This window comes from Globicephala melas, chromosome 2 (genome assembly GCF_963455315.2).
Source record: "Globicephala melas chromosome 2, mGloMel1.2, whole genome shotgun sequence".
NCBI classification, from domain to species: Eukaryota; Metazoa; Chordata; class Mammalia; order Artiodactyla; family Delphinidae; genus Globicephala; species Globicephala melas.
In genome coordinates, this window is record NC_083315.2 from 38,630,053 (window position 1) to 38,642,325 (window position 12,273).

The 12,273-nt window shown below is 52.7% G+C and overlaps 1 protein-coding gene across 1 annotated transcript in view; it reads left to right on the forward strand.

Moving 5' to 3' along the window:
* Positions 1 to 11,823, forward strand: part of DET1 (DET1 partner of COP1 E3 ubiquitin ligase) — a 51,264-nt gene extending 39,441 nt beyond the window's left edge. The window contains exons 10-11 of the mRNA XM_070044853.1: positions 7,809 to 7,909; positions 11,386 to 11,823. The gene's annotated coding sequence lies outside the window, so the exon portion shown is untranslated. The remainder of the gene's footprint in view (positions 1 to 7,808; positions 7,910 to 11,385) is intronic.
* Positions 11,824 to 12,273: the final 450 nt, after the last annotated feature.

The window sequence follows — 12,273 nt, forward strand, 5'->3', positions numbered from 1 at the left end:
ATATTGCTTCTGGAACCATTCTAATCTGTCTTATACTTTAAAACTTAGAATGATATTTTGGGAATATTTTCTTTTTCATTTACATAGGCAGTTGATTCATTCAATAAATATTTATTAAGTACCTTTTTTTTTTTTTTTGCGGTACGCGCGCCTCTCACTGTTGTGGCCTCTCCCGTTGCGGAGCACAGGCTCCGGACGTGCAGACCCAGTGGCCATGGCTCACGGGCCCAGCCGCTCTGCGGCATGTGGGATCCCCCCAGACCGGGGCACGAACCCGCGTCCCCCGCCCCGGCAGGCGGACTCCCAACCACTGCGCCACCAGGGAAGCCCTATTAAGTACCTATTTAAAAAAAGAAGAAGGAAAACATCCCCACTGTTTTCTAAATTCTTTTGTCACATTTTGGGGACATCAGTATGGTGTCCTTTCAGAATCAGACACTGGCTAATGTTTTGAATTCTAGATAACACTCCAGAATCCACTCCTGTATATCATTTTAGTTGTTCGTCTTGTTGGTAATCCAGAGTCTTCTCCTTATCGTTTTGGACCATTTCTCCAGGAATGTTCTAGAAAACCATTTTAAAAAAATCACATATTCTAATGCTCGTCAACATTTTCATGGCATTATCTGGAACATGGCTGAGTTTGCAGCTGGGTATCGGCTTCCCTGCAGTATGGGCCAGTCAGGGCAGCCTGGGTGACTGATGTTGGAGATGAGGTCCTCACTCCAGCCACTGGCTTAGGCTCCTTCATTCGGTGAGATTTACAGGTGTTTACTGAGCACTTTTTTAGGCCCTGGGCACTGCAAATCCACAAGTCCCTGCCTTCATGGAGTTCCATTCTAGTAGACAAGACAGAACATAAACTAGGAAACTGATAAACAAGTGACATTATCTAGTTTATATTTTAAAAAGATCCCTCTGGCTGCTACGTGGAAAATGGGCTGTGCTCAGGGGAAGGGGTGGTAGGAAACAGGGAGGTCACTTAGGAGGCCAAGGCAACAAGCCAGACAAGACAGTAGACATGTGTAGCAGTAGACATGGTGAGAGGTGGTCAGACGGGGACATACTTTGGAGGTAGGGCCAGCTGGACCAGCTAATGAGTTCCCCGTAGAGGTAAGAAAAAGGAATCCAGGATGCATCCAAAGTTTTTTGGCCAGAACTGGGTAAGTGGTTTCATTAGCTACCTTACGTTAGACTGGGAGAGGGAAAGGGTTTCTGGGGAGGGGATGAGAATCAAGAGTTTTATTTTGGCCACACTAAGTCAAGATGTCATGTCAGTAAAGAGATCTGTAAACTTCTAGTGATCAGTCAGCACTTCAGTGAATCTGGACCGGGTGTGCTGGAGCAGAGGGATGGTGCCAAGGAACAGGCTGCCCAGTGCCGCACTGCCTGTGATCAGGGCAGACCTGGACTCCCCTGGAACCACCCCCCCCCGCCCCCGCCCAAGGCAGCTTGCTCTAGGCTTATACATTCATTCATGCATTTGACACATTCAACACATATTTATTGAGTGCTCTACTGGCTATTTTCCATTTGCCCCTCAAAAGCACATGCTTTTGGTGTGATCTAAATGGACAACATGTTCTTTTCTGGTGTTCCATTTAGTGTTCTGCTTTTGAAGAAACATGAAAGCCAGCTGAGTGAATGGGTCTGTTTATAAAAGATAGCTAATAAGGCCCACGGAGCTGGGCTCCTATAATCCGGGGCTTGTGGGAGGACACGTGAACTTGGAACCCTTTTTTTTTTTTTTTTTGCGGTACGCGGACCTCTCACTGTTGCGGCCTCTCCCTTTGCGGAGCACAGGCTCCGGATGCGCAGGCTCAGCGGCCATGGCCCACGGGCCCAGCCGTTCCACGGCATGTGGGATCTTCCCAGACCGGGGCACAAACCCGTGTCCCCTGCATCGGCAGGTGGACTCTCAACCACTTTGCCACCAGGGAAGCCCTTGGAACCCTTTTATCCTGTGTCTCTGCTCCTCGGGCCACCACCTCCATCTCCTCCCGATGCTGTCATGCCTCTGATTAGAGCCCTGCTCAGGATCCTTAGGGGCACCCCAAATTCCCTTGCAGGGCCTTCCCAGTCTGGCCTCAGCCCCTTGTCAGTCCTTTCCCTCAGCATTCCAAGCCCGACCCTGCCCCCACTCTGCCCATGATGACCCTCGCATGGCTCAGGAGGGCTGTTTACAGAGCATGCCACCCAGCCTGGCCTTCCAGCAGTGGTTCCACTGCTCCTCGCCCACCCATGATGCCCTCACCCTGTCACTGGGGCAGAGGCCCAGCTCGGCAGCTGCAGCCCCCTGCGCCTTCCTTCCTTAGTCCACTTCTGGGATGAGCGCCTTGCCCCACTGTGCTCCTAAAGTCTCGTCTGTTGAGGAGCGGAAACCCTTATCCAAGCAGGAAGCACTGCTGGCTTGTGCCTGGGGAGCGGGACAAATCCTTTAGTCACCAGGCATGGAGAAGGCGGGAGGCTGTGTCCCCACGGCCCACCGGGCTCTGTGCCCAGTAGGAGATGGCTCACTGATCCTGGAGGCCCCGAGTGTGTCTGACTCATCTTTGCGCCTCCCACGCACCTGGCCCAGGCCCTGCTTATGCAGGATTTACGGTAAAGGGGCTTCTTCCTGCTGCCCTGGAACTTCCACTAACGGCCCAGCTGAGGAGCACAGATGCTCAGTACCCTCACAAACTAAAGCTGTGCTCTTCAGCACGTCTGGGGTGGGAATACTGCAAAGGCATTACCTGGAACTTGTCAGAAATGCAGACTCTCAGGCCTCACCCAAGACCCACCGAATCAGAACCTGTATTTTAACAAGGATCCCCAAGGATTTCACGTGCTCAGTTGAGGATGAGAAGGGCTGATAAAGAGAAGGGCTAGTCATATCCATGCGGGACTTAAAAGATGGCAAGACGAATCCAACAATCGCCACACCATCCAGGCGAGGGAAGAGATTCGGAATTTGAAAAGGTGTCCGGTGCCAGTCAGGTTCACAGTTGCAGGAAACAGAAACCACTTTGGCTGTTTTAGGTAGAAGAGGATTTGTTACTGGAAATTCAGTGTTTACAACACTGTTGGAAGGGCCCAGAACACTCCTGCAGACCCTCTAGAGAGCTGCTGCCTCTGCCCCATCAGGAAGGCAGGGCTTCAGGAGTGATTGAGGCCGTGGGCGACCCCAGACCACTGCCTCTCTTTGACCCAGAGATGGGGCCGCCGCCGCAGCCACTGCCGCCACCACCTCTCCACACTGACGAAAAACCCAACATCTCCCCAGCCAAAGCAGCGGGGAGGCCATGATCTCTGCCTCTCTTCTTCCTTCCAAGTCTAGTGCAAGCACAACTAATTCGCAGGACTGCTTTGTACAGCCAGGACTGCTTGGCCCTGCTTTGAAGTCAAGTGATGGGGGAAGAGCTTGCAGAGTTTGGGGCCCCTACCAGAAGGGGAGGGTGGTGTCTCATGCCCTGGCTGGGAGCGTACTGAGTTGCAGAAAACCAGAACCTGCTCCATGCCACCTCTAAGGCAGGGTTCAAGAGAGTTCTTGGGAGCAAAACATTGATGGTATCTCACAGGTAGTGGGGAGGGCATATACATGAAGACGGAGGGTGGTGCCTGCTTCCAGCCGGGAGAAGCCTGGAGCGGGGAGGCTGGCAGAGTGGGGCAAAGGGAGGTGGGGCAGCAGCTGGGTAGGCCATGCTGCTGGCATTTGGTGGGGCAGGGATAAGTGGGGCATCCCCAAGGTCCCTGTGGCTCAGTGGGGACTGTGCGGGGAGCTGGCCTTGAGCCAGCATTGCCGGTACCCCACTCACCTAACGGGGCTCAGGGCTCCCCGCAGCAGCACCCTGGGTGTGGTGGGCCACAGGGCCAGGAGCTGAGATGGGTGGGGAGGCGTCAGCCCGAGTGCATGTGCTTCTTGCTAAAGGGGTCACGTGCGGGTTCTCCGGGGAGCAGACTTGAGACACTTGTGTGGGGTTGTTTATTAGGGAGTGGCCCAGGAGCAGCACTATGAAAGGGAGGGGAGGAGGCAGGGTGGGCAGAGGGAAGGCGAGCTGTGCTGCAGGCCTAAACCGACCCAAAGGTGCCTGTCAGAGCTGGCCAGGCCCTATGCCCGGGCCGCCATCAGCCATCGGTGGACCTGCCATTGGAAGGATGACAGCTCTCTGTGACTGTCCCTGGGTCTGACAGCAGCTGGGCAACAGGCCCTTCCTTTGGGGGTTGTCTGGGCAGCCATCTCCATGTCCACCACAGAAGGCCTGGGGCAGAGGTCTCTGCGTGGGTGGTGGGCTGGGGACTGGTTCCAGAGATCCCACCACGGGCCCACACGAGAGCCAGCCTGTCAAGACGAAGGTGTGACGGCCGGTGTTGGCCAAGAGAGCCCCACAGAGAGCAGGACGACTTTGCACTTCCCCCCTCATTCCATCCTCCCTCATCCCGTTCCTGGAGGAGTGAAGACGGGATCTACAGAGGGGCGAGGGGAGAAGCTGTGAAAGGTCTGAGATCAGAGTCTTCTAATAGATTTGACTGGACTTTTAGATCCTCGGAAGGGAGTTGAACTATCAAAATGAGACTTATTCTTAAAACTAAAAGAAGGCCATGGACTCTTCCTGAGATGGCGGTTCAGGGGTACAGAAAAGGAGCTCTGACATAGTTGATGCGAGGCAGAGATGGGAGAAAAATAAAGTTGTACCCTGATAGTCCAAATTCAGCCTGTTTGCTGAATTTGGCCGTCACTGAGGGGCTGCACAGAGCTGGCGATGTCCTTGGTGGGGCACAGGAAGCTGGTGGGCCTGCACTCTTTGCTTATTGCATCCAAGAGGCTCTGGAGCCTGTGTGGTGACCCAGTTTTCTGCCTTGTCTGAGCGACATGTGCTCTGATTATAGGGGTGTGAGGGCTCTAAATGACTGCAAAGTACTTTTCAATCAGACAGAAAATAGGTAAGAAATGCATTTCCATTAATGCCCCAATTATCTTGGTCCCAACAGGACAAAAACCTGTGCTATGCCAGCTCCTAGGGATGTGTCGTCAGGATCCCAACTGTCCTCTCCCAGAGGCAGCTTGCGCTCCACTCGCACACCTGAGGGGCTAGAGAGGGGTCCTAACGATGGCTGAGGCTCATCCCTCCCTTCAGAGGCCTGGGTGCAAGGCCCAGGAAGGGAGCCCTGTCAGTCCCTCAGAGGCAGGGCCACCGGCCCAGGGTGTCCGTGTGAAGTGGGAACTGCCGCAGCCCGACCAGTCCCTTTTGTTAGACACGCCCTGTGGCAGCTCTGGGGTTTCTCGGCCCCCTTTAACCCAGAGAGCAATTTTGTCTCATAAATCGCTCTTGAATGGGCCCTGCGCAGCAGTCCTGACTGTCTGTTCTCTGTCAAACTCTCATCTCTCATCTCATCTCCAGGGGAGAACCTGTTCCTTGCCTCTACCAGCTTCTGGTGGCTCCGGTAGGTCTTTGGCTTGTGGCTGCATCACTCGTCTCTGCCGACGTGGTCACATGGCCTTCTCCTCCTCTGTGCAGTTACATCTCCTGCTGCCTCCGTTTCTTAAGGGTACATGTGATCTCATTTAGGGTCCACCCAGGTAATCCAGGATAATCTCCCCATTTTTATATCCTTAACTTGATCACATCTGCAAAGACCCCGTTTCCAAATAAAGTGACACATACAGATTCCAGGGTTAGGATCTGTTATCTCTGGGGGCTGTTATTCAGCCTGCTACAGCCTCCCTTCCTCCCTCACATTATGTTCTAAACTACTGGTAGTTTATGGCACAGACTGTCATTTTTGCCCCCTGCCCTTTGTCCATGCGTGCATCCTCTCTGCTGGAAACTACCCCCCTCACCCCTCATCCCCCGCATTTGCCTCCTAATGCTTACTCTTATTTTGAGCTCAGGTCACCTCCTCCAGGAAGTGTTCCTTGATACCTCTTCTCATCACACACACCCCTGTTCTGTGGTAGCACCTGCGGGATTACAATGGATTTTTTCTGAATTTGTCTCCCCCACCAGCCTCGAAGCTGCTGAGGGCAGCTACCAGGTTCTAGACATATTGTATCTGAGTATGGATAGATTTTCGAGGAAGGAGGGATGGAAGAAAGGCTCTTGAAGGATAGATTTTGGAATCATTTGGCTTTTAAATTTAATTTAATTTTTGGCTGCAAATTTGTAACAATCTGGCTTAATCTACAATTGAGTGGGTTTAAGGGAGTAGGAGGATGGGTGGTTGGCTCCATCAGAACCTTCTCTGATTAAAATCACAGGAAAGAAAGCTTTGGGAATAGTAATAATAATAATGGCAGCAAAATGGGCTTGCATCTGCATCCACCACTGTTCTCAGCCAGAACCCCACAGACTGGAGCCCGAGGGAGCAGTGTGGGGAGAGCGCAGAGGCGTCCTTCATGAGCACCAGCTGTGTACAAGCGGGTACACAGCTGTCTGGGCGAATGCTCCTAACAGTCCCGTGGAGGTGGAGTAGCTGAGCGTCAGACTGATGCCAAGCCGGGGTCCCAACCTGGGCTGGGTGTCTCCAAAGCCCCGGCCCTCCCCACTGCAAGCAGGCAGGGGGAATGGAGCCCTGGGGAGAGCACATGGGGAGAAGAGTGAAGGGCATTTCCGTGGCATCCAGTCAGACCTGTACCGCAGCCCTGAGGGTCTCCCCCAGTGTGGGCTAGTGCATCCGAACCCGCGCTGTCCTCCCAGCCACAAAGGAGCTATGGGTTCCTGGGTGCCAGAGCTACAGCCCACTCAACCGCCTCTTGGTCCTGAGGGGGAAACTGAGGTCCATCTGGGGAACAGGAGTGTGGCTGACAGGCTGCTGAGTCTGTGCTCAAGCTGGGTTGAGACAACAGGTGTCCTGCCAGCCAGGGCCTCCTGTAACACCACACTGCCCCTCAGTTGACATTTCCTTTCCGTTCAAGGGGATTACGCAAATCCAAGGTGGTTAAGCTGCCACAGGGCACTATGGAAACGGGGCGCTGTGCTCTGTCTGCCCCTTCCTTCCAGCCAAGCAACAATGACACTGAGGCCAACTTTTCTGGCCAGACTTGTTAGGATGAATCGCAGAGCATGTGTACAATTTAATTTGAACCTGGGCGGGCAGAGGGGAGAAGCCAGATTGATTACCAGAACAAATTTCAGAGCCAAGTCAGAAGTCCTGCCCCAAATACTGGGCCAGCTGCAGCGTGGGGGGGTGTTACAGATCTGTGTGTGTCAAAATGTCTATTGAAAAAATGTGATCTGCCCACTTGAGATAATTTACATAGTGCCTGACTCTGCAGCTTCTACGCATTTCTTATAAACCAGTTTTTTATTTCTATTTTTATTTTAATTGATTCATTAATTAACCTGAATAAGCAACAGCATGGACAACTGACCCTTGAACAACACAGGCTTGATTTGCGAGGGTCCACTTCTATGTGGATTTTTTTCACTAAATCCGTTCAGTACTACGACACCCAAGGTTGAATCCGTGGATGCGGAACCATGGATACGGAGGGTCACTGTGAAGTTATACGTGGATTTGCACTGCATGCAGGGTGGGCGCCCCTAACCCCGGCGTTGTTCAAGGGTCAGCTGTACATGGCACCCTCTTCTGAAGGTGGAAAAGGTAAAAAATCTTCTTTCTGCCTGTTACCCAGTCACTGAGTTTCTCTCCCTGGAGGGAATGCTCCCATTTGGGGTATGTCTTTCCAGATAGTCAGTGCATCCACATTTATGTACACATATCCTGTCCTTTTCTACAGCAGTTCATGACTGTACTCTGCACTGTCTTGCCTGTCCCGCCCCCCAACCCCCGTTTTTCACTTAGCAATACATCTTGGCTTGTTTCAGGGCTAACATTCCATTATCCGGATGGGCTGTAATTTCCTTGGCTAGCGCCCTGTTGATGGACATTTAGGTTCCAATCTTCTTCCGTTACTCGCCGTGCTTCAGTGAGTATATACCTCTGCCTACTCCCACCCCCATGAGAGCCTATCTCCGCTGCGCTGTCCGATACAGTAGCCACCAGCCACATGCTGTACTTACATTTCAGTGAACTTGAACTAGATAAAACTGAACTGCCAATTCCTCAGTCACGGTCCTGCTCGCCACATCGCAAGTGCTGGAGAGTCCCACGGGGCTGGTGGCTGCTGTGCTGACCGTGCAGCTCCAGGGCACGTCCATGAGCAGGGACAGCGCTGCTCCATGTGGGAAATTCCTAGAAGGGAACTGTGAAGGTCTGTACATCGCAAGTGGTGAACGATATTGCCAGATCTCCCTCTGAAGAGGCTATAGCTATTTACATTTGAGAGCACTTTTATTTCAGAACAATTTATGGAATATTGGGAAAAAAAAGAAAGAAAGGTTCCCCGTGTACCAACTGCAAGGACGTTCTGTTTCCGTTGTCAATGCCACGTTGCTGGAGTTGGACGCTGCTGTTCCCGCCTGTCACTGGAGCCCCACTCTGGCTGTCTCCCCCTGAGGCCTGGCCTCCGGCTGCCTTGCTGAGGCCTCTTCCCTCCCCCCTCCTTCAGGTCCAGGGTCCTCCACACCCCGACTCACAGCTGCCATGTCTCAAGGGAGACAGCCCGTCTCCTCATCCACCCCTGTTGCCATGACACAGCCTCTACGGAAGACTAGGCATCCTGACTCTCTTCCACCCTCCTTCCCTTCGGTGAACGGGGACCTCCACATTGCCAAATCCATGGCCATTGCCCAGTCCTCACCTTGCTTGACCTGCCAGCTGGCCTCTCAGCCGCACCGTGCACCCAAACTGTTCCCTTCTTCTGAAGTGCTCGGCCCTTTGGCTTCTGAGACGCCACACCTGCTGTCTCTCTGATTGCTGCATCCCTGCCTCTTTGCAGCCTTGCCCTCCTTGCAGCATTTAACACTGGGTCGTCTTATTTTCCTCATTCTCTGCTTTTTTCCTGGGAGAGCTCATCCCCACTGTGGCTTGGATTAGCATCATTTAGGGAGTGATGGTCATGCGCTTTTTTTTCTTTCTTTTTTTTTTTGCGGTACGCGGGCCTCTCACTGTTGCAGCCTCTCCCGTTGTGGAGCACAGGCTCCGGACGCACAGGCTCAGCGGCCATGGCTCACGGGCCCAGCCACTCCGCGGCACGTGGGATCTTCCCGGACCGGGGCACGAACCCGTGTCCCCTGCATCGGCAGGCGACTCCCAACCACTGCGCCACCAGGGAAGCCCATGGTCATGCATTTTAATTCCCATTTCCTTGATTACTTGTAAGAAGGGTCATCTTTTCATGGCTTCCGGCCGTCTGTATTCTTTATGAAAGCAGCTTAGAAGCAGAGCAGACACTGGACACAGGTTCCAGTCCAGACCACAGCCATGGCAGGTCCCTGTCCTTGCCCCCTCCAGGCCCTCCCCGGCCTCATCTCTCTCCACATCCTCTCAGCATCTGCAAAGTCACCACGCCGGACACCCGCAACCCAGCCCACAGCCTGCATTCTTCTCCAGGACTCTCATCACCCCGCTCCTTCTTCTGTGGTCCCCAGAGCTTGATTCCACTGAGAAGAGACAGTCTCTCATCACCACAGTCCTCCCCATTCCTCCCCAACTCTGCACATCTCACCCCAGTGCCCAGGGATGCGGGTCAGCATGTGGCCAGTGCCTCATCTCCCTTCTGGGACATCGTTCTGCTACCTCCTCCCAACAGTCCTTCTCTTTTGAAGTTCGTGCTGTTACTCCCCTCTTCCTAAACCCATATACTGCTTCCTGTACTCTGGCCGCTCTGTGTTGTTTCGGGACTTTGATTCTCCCAGACTTTTCTGTCCCCTGCCCTGATGTCCACTTTGGGATTTCAGCATCAAGATTGACAGCTTTCTTTGTCCACATCTCATAGTTTCTTGACTTAAACCTCAGTGACTCTTTCTACTCTATTTTAGATGCCTACACACCTACCTTCATCGCCTGCAAATGAGCTTGACTGCAGCCTTCTACACGCCCACCTCCCTTTCTCCATCACATCTTGTGTGGCCACACGTTTTTTGCCTCCTTCCTTTTCTCCCAATCCTTTGGTAAGATTTTACCCCCATTCGTCTTCCTATCATGACCCACCACACCAACTAAGCCATATCCGGTAACCTGGGGCAATGCTGCTTTGCCAGTTTCCAATCCTGGTGATCCTGCTGGGATGAACTGAGGGGATCATCCTTTCACTCAAACACCAATAACATTCATGCCTCGTATGGAACTTCCTTCTGACTAATTCAGCCATGTGCCTGTCCCACTTTCTTGGTCTGTGAGCTCCAGGACAGGAATGACAGTGCCATATCTGTTCTCCCTGTGCTCAGCCTGTGTTTGTGCAATAACCCATGTTTGTTCACTTTGGTTGAATAGACTTTTCTGCTTTGGTAGTGACCACTCCATCACTGTGGGCTGATAATACTCAGATTTAAAAAGCAATGTGTCTATCCAGGGTAGGAAAAAATGACTAGAAAGAAAGAATAAAGGAGTCCGGGGGAAGGCATATATGCATTAAATGCCTTTTAATTTAATATGCATTTAAAAAAATGGACATATGAGAGTCAGGTTGCAGGCAGAGGCGATTGCAAAATGGTTTCTCCTAAACTGCTGAGTTATATTCTGCCAGCATCCAGGTACTCTACTGTTAAACAGGTTTATTTTGGTGGTGAAGGTACAGCTTGGTGTCGGGTGATGGCCAAAAGAAGGGAAAACATTGCATCTATGCTGAAAGGAGAGAAATTGTATTTGCCTTTTTGCCTGCAGACGAGAGAAGAGAGGGGAGAGGGGAGGAGACGCTTTCCTTATGCAGCTAGTCCTGGGCCACCAGCTTTGTGCTTTGATGTACTCATAGCAATAACGCAAGGCCCTGCTGCCAGGAAACAAGGAAGTGTGTTGTCACACAAGTTGATGCCAACACTCTGCTTGTGCAAATACTCAGGACCCAGTGCCAGGCTCTGCATCTTCTCTGCCAGGGGGAAGTGCAAGCACACGGTCACCTGTGTCTCAGGACCGAGAGGCTGGCTTCGGAGAAGGGCTTGTGGCAGCAGGGGAAAGGGCAGCCTGGCATTTAGAAGAACGATAACTGCCTTAAGTGGTCAGTGAAGGTCCTCCCCTGAGGAGGGGCCGGTCTCTGAGGCCAAGACCCCACGATTAAGAGGTGATAGAACCTAAGAGAGCACAAGTTCACTGGCCTCTTAGAGCCTGGACGCAGCAGGGCACTGAGGCTCCCAACAGCAAAGCTGTGTGCGTTCCCCCTGGACGCCCTGTCGACGGTGCTCCCCCCACCTGGCTCCCGGCGGTGGTGCCAGGCTTCCATTTCTGGCCCTAAGACCATTGATCCTTTAGGGTCCCCTGTGTCCTGTCTACTTGTAGGCCCTCTCAGGCAGTACCTTCCTTTTCGATGCTCTCTTGGGAATAAAATAACTCTTTCTAAAACCACAGCGTATGGAAGATTTCACTTCTGGAATGATGGAGACCGCTTGTGCTTCCTCTTCTCCACGTGCCCCTCCAGATCCATTCTGCTGCCTGCGAGGCTGGCCCTCCAGGGGCGGCACCACCCTGCTCCCCTGCTCTGGTTCTTGTTGGGCTCAGCCACTGGGCACGTCAGGTAGCTAGAGGCTGGAGCCATCAGTGTGTTTCTGTCCTCTCCCTCTGCGGGCCACGGCTTTGGCAGAGGCCGCATCCCTGTGACTAGAGCGCCGCCAGGTTCTGGGGGCCTGTCCCTCCCCGGCTCCTGCTGGTCCTTGAGTGCTGCAGCCTGTTTATCCTCTGACCCTGCCCACGCCTCTCTAAAGGACTTTCTTTAAGCTTCTCTTTTGAACCGCCTGTTTCTTGCTCTGTTAAACTAATTGCTCCAGGCCCTCTGTCCACCCGAATAAAGGCCAAACCATATCACATCACAGAGTGGTTTCTCACGAGCCCCATGTTTTTTACATAACGTGTTTATATATAGTTTTAAAGTGTAACTCCTTCCGTCGGTGGTTTCGACACAAGAAGCCTCCAGTTGGGTTCCTTTAGTCATTGGTCACAAGTTAACCTTCATAGGTCCTGCTAAGGATGGAAGAGAAGGCAGTAGAGAGACATTTTCCTTCTAAATTCACATTCAGGTCTTGGTCCTTTCCCCTTCTCTAACCTTTGTAATGCAGCGGCTTCCCTACATAAGAGGGCATTTGTGCATTTACTACACGGGGTTCAGGCAAATCGCAATGCTTGGCTGGCTGTGCAGGCGTGGAGCCCCTCGGTGGTCGGCAGGCCCTTCCTGCAGACTCCCCTCCGACAGACATGCACCTTTTCATCTCCTGGTAATGCTCTCACCCTTGGTCCTCTGTC